We start from the raw sequence: 10,807 nt of genomic DNA, 5'->3' as shown, positions 1-10,807 counted from the left end.
GTAGCATATAGACAGAGCAACATAGAACAAGCAAGACGTTGCATACAGACAGAGCAACATAGAACAAGCAAGACGTAGCATACAGACAGAGCAACATAGAACAAAAAGCAGCAAGACACAATGTGTGTGTACGCGTGTGTGTGTACGCGTGTGTGTGTGTTCGCGTGCGTGTGTGTGTGTGTGTGTTCGTGCGTGTGTGTTTATGCGTACTGTGTGTGTGTGTTTATGCGTACTGTGTGCAAGTCAATTACACATTTTGTGTGTGGTTGGATTCTATATGCGCATGTACCTCGTGCTCTCTGTCTTTGTGTGTGGGTCAACAAAGCAACAAAGTGTTTCCACACCTCACAAGCTACAGACAACAGACAACATGGAAAGCGGCAATACACAGCTAGGGACCATGTTCACACATCTGATTGACCTTTAGCCAGATCTTCATGCATTTTGTGAAAGTGTGATATGTGGCGCAGTTATGTGTGTCTGATGGCAGTGTATTCCAGACATGGGAAGCTCTCACAGAGAAAACAGATTGACTAAAGGTGCTTTTCCTTAAGGGAACTATACAGTCACCTCTCATGGCAGACCTTGTGGATCTGCTGCCATATGTTTGAGTTTTCTGTTTAACAAAAATACTGAGTGGAGGGGGAGCCAGGCCATTTAGGATCTTGAATACAAGACATGCGTCGGTGTATTGCACAAGATTTTCCCAACTCAGGAGCTCATGCTTTCTGAGGATGTAACAGTGATGATGGCTATTGGGCTTCCTATCAAGCACTTTGAGAGCCTGTTTGTAGACAGACTGAATAGTTTTTAATGTTGTACAGGAAGCTTGGGCCCAACTAGTCAAGCAGTATGTTAAGTGGGGGAGTATCATAGATTTGAAGTACAGTTTTGCTATCTCTGTAGTCAAAAAAAAAATTATAAATCGGAAATGAGCTAGGTTGAATCTGGTTATTTGAATGACCTTTTTCACATGCTTTTTAAAAGAGAGGTTGGAATCAAGTATTATGCCAAGGAACTTAAAATCAGATACCACCTGGAGCTTCTCCCCTGACACATAGACATCTGGCTCAGTAGCATCTGTTGCCCTCTTTGTGAAGAACATGCAAACAGTTTTTTTCACATTGAGATGCAAACACGAGACACTGAGCCACTTTGTAACCTGGACTATTACAGTAGTGAGTTCTTGTGCAGCTTGTTGTTTGCTCTTTGCATGCACATATATCACTGTATCATCAGCATACATTTGACCTTCAAACCCAGTACAGACAGAAGGCAGATCATTAATGTACAGGCTGAACAGGAGGGGCCCCAGTATTGACCCTTGGGGCATGCCCACATCATAGCTAAGAGTGGGCGACACCTCATTGCTCACTCTGACACACTGAGTTCTGCCTTCAAGGTATGATTTCATCCATCTCAAGGCATCAGGGGAAAAGTTGAACTTGGACAATTTTGTGATGAGAATCTCATGGTTAACAGTATCAAAAGCCTTCCTTTTAGGTCCAGAAACACAGCCCCAACAACGCCCCCATTGTCCATCTTGGACTTCACATTTTCCAGAAGAAAGCAGTTGAGTGTTTCGCTCTGAAGCCAAACTGCATGGAGTGTAATGTGAAGGGGCTGTTGTTGAGGTGGGCAATCAGTTGTTCTGCTACACACTTTTCAACAACCTTTGACACCACAGGTAGTATACTAATGGGCCTGTAGTTACTCACGTCAGCAGGGTCGCCTGATTTAAAGATGGCCGTTATTATGGCCCGACTTCCATACCCTTGGAAACACCCCGAGACCAATAGATGTGTTGGTGACCTTAGTAATGGGGCCAATGAGTGACTCTTTGTAGTTTTTAAGAAAGGTAGAGTCCATCCCAAACACATCTTTGGCTTTAGAGTTCTTTAGTGAGCTAATCACCTTGTTCACCTTTGACTCTGAAACCTCCCTTATGATGAAGACAGGTTGAGCGTCATTCACTAGCACTGAGCCCAAGAAACCAGTGGAGGGATTCTGTGTCAGTACCCTGACAGAGTCAATAAAGTTTTTGAATTGAAGGCTATTGGTATTCTGACTGCATCCTGTGTTAGATTGTTATTCACCCTGATTTCTAGTCTTTTTGCAGTGTTACTATGGCCTTTCCCTGTTAACTCTTTTAGATTCTCCCAGATCAGTTTAGAATTTCCCTTTGCTTCACCAATTATGTTAATAAACAAGTTTATCACCGTCAGTAAATACCAAGTGTGTTCTTTCCTTTTATATAGTTTTCAAATCAGCCTGACCCAAGCCAATTGATGAAAGCCTCTGAGTGACTACTGAGCAAACCAGCAGTGTTGAAGGCTTCCAGACAGGTCAGTAAAAAAAGGACACACAATGTTTATTTTTATCCAAACAATTTAGGAACATATGTTTTTTTTTTTTTACCTTTATTTAACTAGGCAAGTCAGTTAAGAAAAAAATCACTTTCGCTTCGGTACAATAAACTGTTTTCCAACATTTCGACGGATCACCATAAGGGTCCGAGATAGAAAATAACAAGTAGCTAGATTTATTGATTGAGGATGTTAATCTATTTCTCAATTTCGTGAAAAACTGCCAAATCAGTCTGTTTTTATAGCCTTGGAGCAGGCCTCATTTCCCATCATAACAACATCTGAAAGTTCTCTAGTACTGAATGTTCTCCAAATTTCTAATACATGCATTATGACCCATTGGATGCAGTGATCACAATATATTGGCTACAGTGCCTTCAGAAAGTATTCACACCTCTTTGATTTATTCTACATTTTGTTTTTACAGCCTGAATCCAAAATTGAATAAAATCTTCTTCTTTTTTGATATCACCCCTTTACACACAATACCCCATAAAGACAAAGTGAAAACACGTTTTTATAAATTTGTGCACATTTAAAAATAAATGAAATACAGAAATATCTATTTTACATAAGTATTCCCACCCCCTGAGTCAAGAATTTGTAGAAGCACCATTAGCAGCGATTAAAGCTGTGAGTCTTTCTGAGTCTCTAAGACATTTTCACACCTGGATTGTGAAACATCTTCTTTTTTTTTCATTCTACCTTCTTTGTGAGACATTGGAAAACCTCCCTGGTCTTTGTGGTTGGATCTGTGTTTGAAATTCACTGCTAGACTGAGGAACCTTACAGTATGTTTGGGGTACAGAGACGATAGTAGTCATTCAAAAATCATGTTAAAAAAACTATTGTTGCACACTTAGTGAGTCCATGTGACTTGTTAAGCAAATGTTTCCTCCTGAACTTATTTAGGCGTTTCCACGACAAAAAAAGGTTGAATAATTATGGACTCAAGACATTTCAGCTTTTCATTTTGAAAAAACAAAATTCTACTTTGACATTATGGGGTATTGTGTGTAGGCCAATGAAGAAAAAACAAACATCTAAATGTAATCCATTTTAAATTCAGCCTGTAACACACCAAGGGGTGTGAATATTTTCTGATGTGTGTAACAGCCCAAGTCCTCTACTCAAGTGGGGATTTCCAAACTTATGGTTTTTGAAATAATAGCACTGGACAAGCTGAACACAACGGGCTTCCCAAATTGTGCTAAACAGTAACAGAGCTAACAGTGGAATTCAACTTCACGGTCAGAAGATTATTACAGCAGCTTTATCTGTAGCAGTACGACGATAACTCTGAAATAGTGGGAATGGGAAAAGTTACCTGAGCAGGGGTTGGACTGTTTAAGTGAAAAGAACTGTCAACTGAGTGTTTGCGTGTGTGTGTGTGTGTGTGTTTACACAAATTGTGTGTGCAGATGTGTGTGTGTGTGTATATGTGTGTGTGTGTTTACACAAATTGTGTGTGTGTGTGTGTGAGAGAAGGTCAACAGCAGTCTTTTTTTGTCTTTGGGAGAACTCGTTAACCGTGCAGACATTTGCCCCATCCTCTTTAGTGCCAGCTCAGTCAACATAGTTTTTGATTTTCATTTTTCACGCTTGCCGTTTCGTTCCCCTCCTGCCTCTCTTTAACCTTCTCTCCCCCTTTCCTCCTCTCTGTCTCTCTCTGTCTGTCTCTCTCTCTCTCTCTCTCTGTCTCTCTCTCTGTCTCTCTCTCTGTCTCTCTCTCTGTCTCTCTCTCTGTCTCTCTCTGTCTCTCTCTGTCTGTCTCTGTCTGTCTCTCTCTGTCTGTCTCTCTCTGTCTGTCTCTCTCTCTCTCTCTCATCTATCTCTTTCCCTCATTTTCTCTTTCCTTCCTTCACATGCTATTTCCACCCATCTGAGGCGAGCGCACATTTTGAATTTAGAGCGTTCCAACTTGAGTGCATTGATTTCTGTTGCCAAGAAACACACACGTTTGGCTTTCAAGCATCCATGACTGTGACCGACACATATACAATGTTATCAGCAACTGTCAGACACGCCAACTCTTCACCGTTGTTCACTTGAAACCTGTTAAATGTGTCAGCTTGCGTGTCGCAGACCTACAGTATGGCTGAGCCGACACTCGTTTTTCCAGGTGTTAACATGGAATTACTGTATATACACGCCATTTACTACATGGACTCACAATGATAATTTGAGAGAAATACTAAACACACTGGGCTTAAATTGAGAAATCGTATGAATATATAATTTCTCCTCTCTGAGTTTGAGATTAAATTGAGTATTTTTAAGACTAAAATGAGTCTTTGACTAACTCCATTGGTTCAATCTCTGTCACCCCGGGGGCAGAAGTCCTTCTTTATGTGCTTCTACACCTGCACTGCTTGCTGTTTGGGGTTTTAGGCTGGGTTTCTGTACAGCACTTTGAGATATCAGCTGATGTACGAAGGGCTATATATATACATTTGATTTGATTTATCTGATAATAGTCATCCCTATCATCGACCCATCATCCTAAATCCACTCTTTTCTTCAGCCCCGTGGACAGAAGTCTTTATCTGATCATTTAACAGTTATCTGCTCCTTTTCCAGTCTTGATTCTGTAAGCCTTGTGTCCACCTTGTACCGGCTTCCATCTTTTCCAGTCTTGGTTCTGTAAGCCTTGTGTCCACCTTGTACCATCTTCCATCTTTTCTAGTCTTGGTTCTGTAAGCCTTGTGTCCACCTTGTACCGGCTTCCATCTTTTCCAGTCTTGGTTCTGTAAGCCTTGTGTCCACCTTGTACCATCTTCCATCTTTTCTAGTCTTGGTTCTGTAAGCCTTGTGTCCACCTTGTACCAGCTTCCATCTTTTCCAGTCTTGATTCTGTAAGCCTTGTGTCCACCTTGTACCGGCTTCCATCTTTTCCAGTCTTGACTCTGTAAGCTTTGTGTCCACCTTGTACCATCTTCTATCTTCCACTAGAGACACATAGGATCGTATTACTATGTTAACCATTAACATTTCCTCTCATCAAACCAGTTTAGAGGTATTCCATTGCTTAAAATGTGGCCGATCCTGCAGCCGCATGGTATTCCACTCACATTCCTTTCACGTCTTTGAGAAATTTGTTGAGAAATAAGATATCACTAACTGTATCCGAATCCTTCACTGAATCGTTCATATCATTCACTGAACCATTAGGTCAATGAATCCTTCACTGAATCGTTCATACCATTCACTGAACCATTAGGTCAATGAATCCTTCACTGAATCGTTCATACCATTCACTGAACCATTAGGTCAATGAATCCTTCACTGAATCGTTCATATCATTCACTGAACCATTAGGTCAATGAATCCTTCACTGAATCGTTCATATCATTCACTGAACCATTAGGTCAATGAATCCTTCACTGAATCGTTCATATCATTCACTGAACCATTAGGTCAATGAATCCTTCACTGAATCCTTCATATCATTATGGTTATGGTTCATCATCCACCAAAGATACCACTTCAGTTGACATCACTGAAGGGCGTAGGGTTAACGATACCACTTAATATCACTGAAGGACTTAGGGTTAACGATACCACTTAATATCACTGAAGGGCTTAGGGTTAACGATACCACTTGAAATCACTAAAGGGCTTAGGGTTAACGATACCACTTAATATCACTAAAGGACTTAGGGTTAACGATACCACTTAATATCATTAAAGGACTTAGGGTTAACGATACCACTTGATATCACTGAAGGGCTTAGGGTTAACGATACCACTTGATATCACTAAAGGGCTTAGGGTTAACGATACCACTTGATATCACTAAAGGGCTTAGGGTTAACGATACCACTTAATATCACTAAAGGACTTAGGGTTAACGATACCACTTGATATCACTAAAGGACTTAGGGTTAACGATACCACTTGATATCACTAAAGGGCTCAGGGTTAACGATACCACTTGATATCACTAAAGGGCTTAGGGTTAACGATACCACTTGATATCACTAAAGGGCTCAGGGTTAACGATACCACTTGATATCACTAAAGGGCTTAGGGATAACGATACCAATTGATATCACTAAAGGGCTTAGGGTTAACGATACCACTTCAGTTGATATCACTAAAGGTCTCAGGGTTAACGATACCACTTGATATCACCAAAGGGCTTAGGGTTAACGATACCACTTCAGTTGATATCACTAAAGGGCTTAGGGTTAAAGATACCACTTGATATCACTAAAGGGCTTAGGGTTAAGGATACCACTTGATATCACTAAAGGGCTTAGGGTTAACGATACCACTTCAGTTGATATCACTAAAGGTCTCAGGGTTAACGATACCACTTGATATCACTGAAGGGCTTAGGGTTAACGATACCACTTGATATCACTAAAGGGCTTAGGGTTAACGATACCACTTGATATCACTAAAGGGCTTAGGGTTAACGATACCACTTCAGTTGATATCACTAAAGGGCTTAGGGTTAAAGATACCACTTGATATCACTAAAGGGCTCAGGGTTAACGATACCACTTGATATCACTAAAGGGCTTAGGGTTAACGATACCACTTCAGTTGATATCACTGAATTGCTTAGAGTTAAAGATACCACTTCACATGGTATCACTAAAGTAACAGGCCCATTTGGGGCGTAGTGGTGTATTTGGCTGTTTTGGCCCTGGGCCAGAGAGACACTTGGAAATCACATGCTGGAAAAGCCCCATTGTCAACATTGGCTTATAGCTGCAATGGCAACAAAAACAAAACCTGGATACTTTGAACAACAGCGTTGTCATTGTCGTTGGTGGATGTCATCCAAACAGAACCTCTGCCATTGAGGCTGTAGAGGACATCACACACTCGAGAGGAGAACCTTTGTTTGTGTGTGTGTGTGTGTAAACAAACAGATCCCAACACAGCAATATACCCACCTTGCTCACTACTCGCCATCTCCTCTACGTATTCACTCTCTGTGTGATGCTCCCCTGTTTGTTGGTGTGTTGTGATGCTCCCCTGTTTGTTGGTGTGTTGTGATGCTCCCCTGTTTGTTGGTGTGTTGTGATGCTCCCCTGTTTGTTGGTGTGTTTTGATGCTCCCCTGTTTGTTGGTGTGTTTTAATGCTCCCCTGTTTGTTGGTGTGTTGTGATGCTCCCCTGTTGTTAACCTTTATTTAACTAGGCAAGTCAGCTAAGAACAAATTCTTATTTTCAATGACAGCCTAACTGCCTTGTTCAGGGGCAGAATGACAGATTTGTACCTTGTCAGCTCGGGGAATTGAACTTGCAACCTTTCGGTTACTAGTCCAACGCTCTAACCACAAGGCTACGCTGCCTCCCCGTTTTGATGCTCCCCTGTTTGTTGGTGTGTTGTGATGCTCCCCTGTTCGTTGGTGTGTTGTGATGCTCCCCTGTTTGTTGGTGTGTTGTGATGCTCCCCTGTTTGTTGGTGTGTTGTGATGCTCCCCTGTTTGTTGGTGTGTTGTGATGCTCCCTGTTTGTTGGTGTGTTGTGATGCTCCCCTGTTTGTTGGTGTGTTGTGATGCTCCCCTGTTTGTTGGTGTGTTGTGATGCTCCCCTGTTTGTTGGTGTGTTGTGATGCTCCCCTGTTTGTTGGTGTGTTGTGATGCTCCCCTGTTTGTTGGTGTGTTGTGATGCTCCCCTGTTTGTTGGTGTGTTGTGATGCTCCCCTGTTTGTTGTTATGTTTTTTCTTTGTTGATCTGCTCTCATATGAATCCACAGAGGTGTACTTTTCCCCTCTACGAATAAAGGGGTGTAATGTTGTCTTTCCCTTTTCCTCGATAGAGCCAATATGCAATGTTTCCTACGACAATAGGGATTAGAGATGACCTTCTATTATTGGGGGAAAGTGTCTTTCTCTCCACGAGGTCATACAATTCAAATGGATTCAAACAACTATAACAATATTTCAACGTAATATGCATTTTTTTTTCTCGGTTTATTCTTCAGTATTTAAAGTAATCTGTCAAATCCAGAGGCTTGAATAGATATAACAATTTATGACAGCATTGGTGATGAATAGTGTTCTATTCAAAATCTGAAATTTCAGTGTTTGTAATTCTGGAGAAGTGATGCTGTTGGATGAATCAGAAGCGGTGTGTGTGAGTTGCATTCAACAGCTACTGAATTCAAAATCTGAAATTTCAGTGTTTGTAATTCTGGAGAAGTGATGCTGTTGGATGAATCAGAAGCGGTGTGTGTGAGTTGCATTCAACGGCTCCTGAATTCAAAATGGTTGGGAAATTTCTACTATTAAATGTTTTTCTAGATTTATGTTATTTTTTCCATAATACTGAAGTTTTACCAAAATCTAGATGAAATCTTTACCCAACGTACAGTTACATGGTCAGGCCTAAAATATGAAATGTTTTGAATTAATTAGTTGATATCATAGTCAACGAGAATTATGAGTACTGTTATCTGGGAGATCTTGCACTCTTTCATCTCAGCTGCAGTGTCTTGATGTGTGTGTGTGTGTGTGTGTGTGTGTGTGTGCGCGAGCGTGTACGAGATGTGTTGGAGTAACTGTTCAGGGTTTATTGATTTCATTAAGAAGACGTGTGGAGTGTATTACAGCATGATGACTGCTTCATGGGAGGTCAACAAGAAATCAATAAGAAATGATATTAGCACTTCGACTGGCTGGGTCCAGCTACTTCACATGGAGGCTGGGCCTGGAAAACAAGGGAAGGATTTATTCCTGCGGGAACTCGCTGAAGCAAGATGGAGGGAAATGGAGGGAAAAGAACCCAAAGGATTAAATATGGACTTGTCTGTCAGTCAGAGGCTAAAGAAGGGAAGAATCGGGAGCCTAAATGAAGGGACACTGAAATGACTGTTCTTTGTTTGGACTCTCTCCCATTGTTCCCAGAATCCCACCAGCCAGAGAGTCATGAATAAGCCTGCTTTATGTCTAACAAAACATGTCGCCCATGACACACACAACAACTCGCTGTACCACAGCAACCTAATTTCACTACAGTATCCATAACAACATGACTTATTTATGACCTCTATATTCCCCATAACGTTAGAGCAGATTCTGTGTACGGTGTACTAAAGATGAGTCGTGGCACTAAACCAGAGGAAAAAAATTTAACAATATTTGGCTTGATCAAAGCACTATACTAACCACAGGAAAAACAACCACATAATGTAACGTGGGAATATTGGGAACATATAAAAGGAGCTGCCGAACGCAATGACATTGTATTGTACAAGAGAGCTCTCATGGTCAGGTGCTGAAAAAAATTCAATCTCACCCTATCCCAGTCTTTCTTTCCTCATATACTTCAAGATGGCCACCATTGTTACTGTACCCAAGAAAGCAAAGGTAACTGAACTAAATGACTATTGCCCCTTAGCACTCACTTCTGTCATCATGAAGTGCTTTGAGAGACTAGTCATATCCACTCCACCTTACCTGACACCCTAGACCCACTTCAATTTGCTTACCGCCCCAATAGATCCACAGACTATGCAATCGCCATCACACTGCACACTGCCCTATCACATCTGTACAAGAGGAATACCTATGAAGAATGCTGTTTATTGACTACAGCTCAGCATTCAACACCATAGTAACCTCCAAGCTCATCATTAAGCACGAGGCTCTGGGTCTGAACCACGCCCTGTAAGCCTGGGCTTCCTGACGGGCCACCCCCAGTTGGTGAAGGTAGGAAACAACACCTCCACTTTGCTGAGCCTCAACACTGGGGCCCTACAAGGGTCCATGCCCATCCCCCTCATCTAGTCCCTGTTCACCCATGACTGCGTGGCCAGTCATGCCTCCAACACCCATCCATGTCAAATAACCCAAGAAAACAGCGACATTAGATTTAAAAACAAATTAAAAGAAATTCCTCACGACACAACTGCTCTGTCCTGTCTCAACTAAATAACGTCTATGTAAACCGATATGTGTTCATTCAAGCATGTCCTTGATAGATGTGACTGAATGTAGTCCTAGAGTACACTGCCTCAACTAAATAACTTGAATAATGTCTATGTAAACTGATATGTGTTCATTCAAGCATGTCCTTGATAGATGTGACTGAATGTAGTCCTAGAGTACACTGCCTCTGCTTTCTCAGACTTTTGTCAGGACAGGACCTCTTTTTTTCTTCTATAATCTTATTTTAAAATGTATGTAGTTCTGTCCTTCAGCTGTGCTTGTCTATTAAATGTATTGTGTCATGCTTCGTGTTTTGGTTTGTACCCCAGGAAGAGTAGGAAGAGTAGCTGCTGCATTTGCAACTGCTAATGGGGATCCTATTAATTATAATAACAGAATAACTGGGGTATTTTGTAACGTGGTGCTCATTCCCTGTTTGAAGATGGAGCAAACCATGTAGAGATAACTTTGATGTTCTCAACTACATCTGAGCTCATATAAAGTGTTTTAGGGAGTATTTACGGAGCACGATAACATTTGCATGCCTTGTGTT

Source organism: Oncorhynchus nerka, linkage group LG25 (genome assembly GCF_034236695.1).
Source record: "Oncorhynchus nerka isolate Pitt River linkage group LG25, Oner_Uvic_2.0, whole genome shotgun sequence".
NCBI lineage: Eukaryota > Metazoa > Chordata > Actinopteri > Salmoniformes > Salmonidae > Oncorhynchus > Oncorhynchus nerka.
This window is presented reverse-complemented; position numbering follows the sequence as displayed.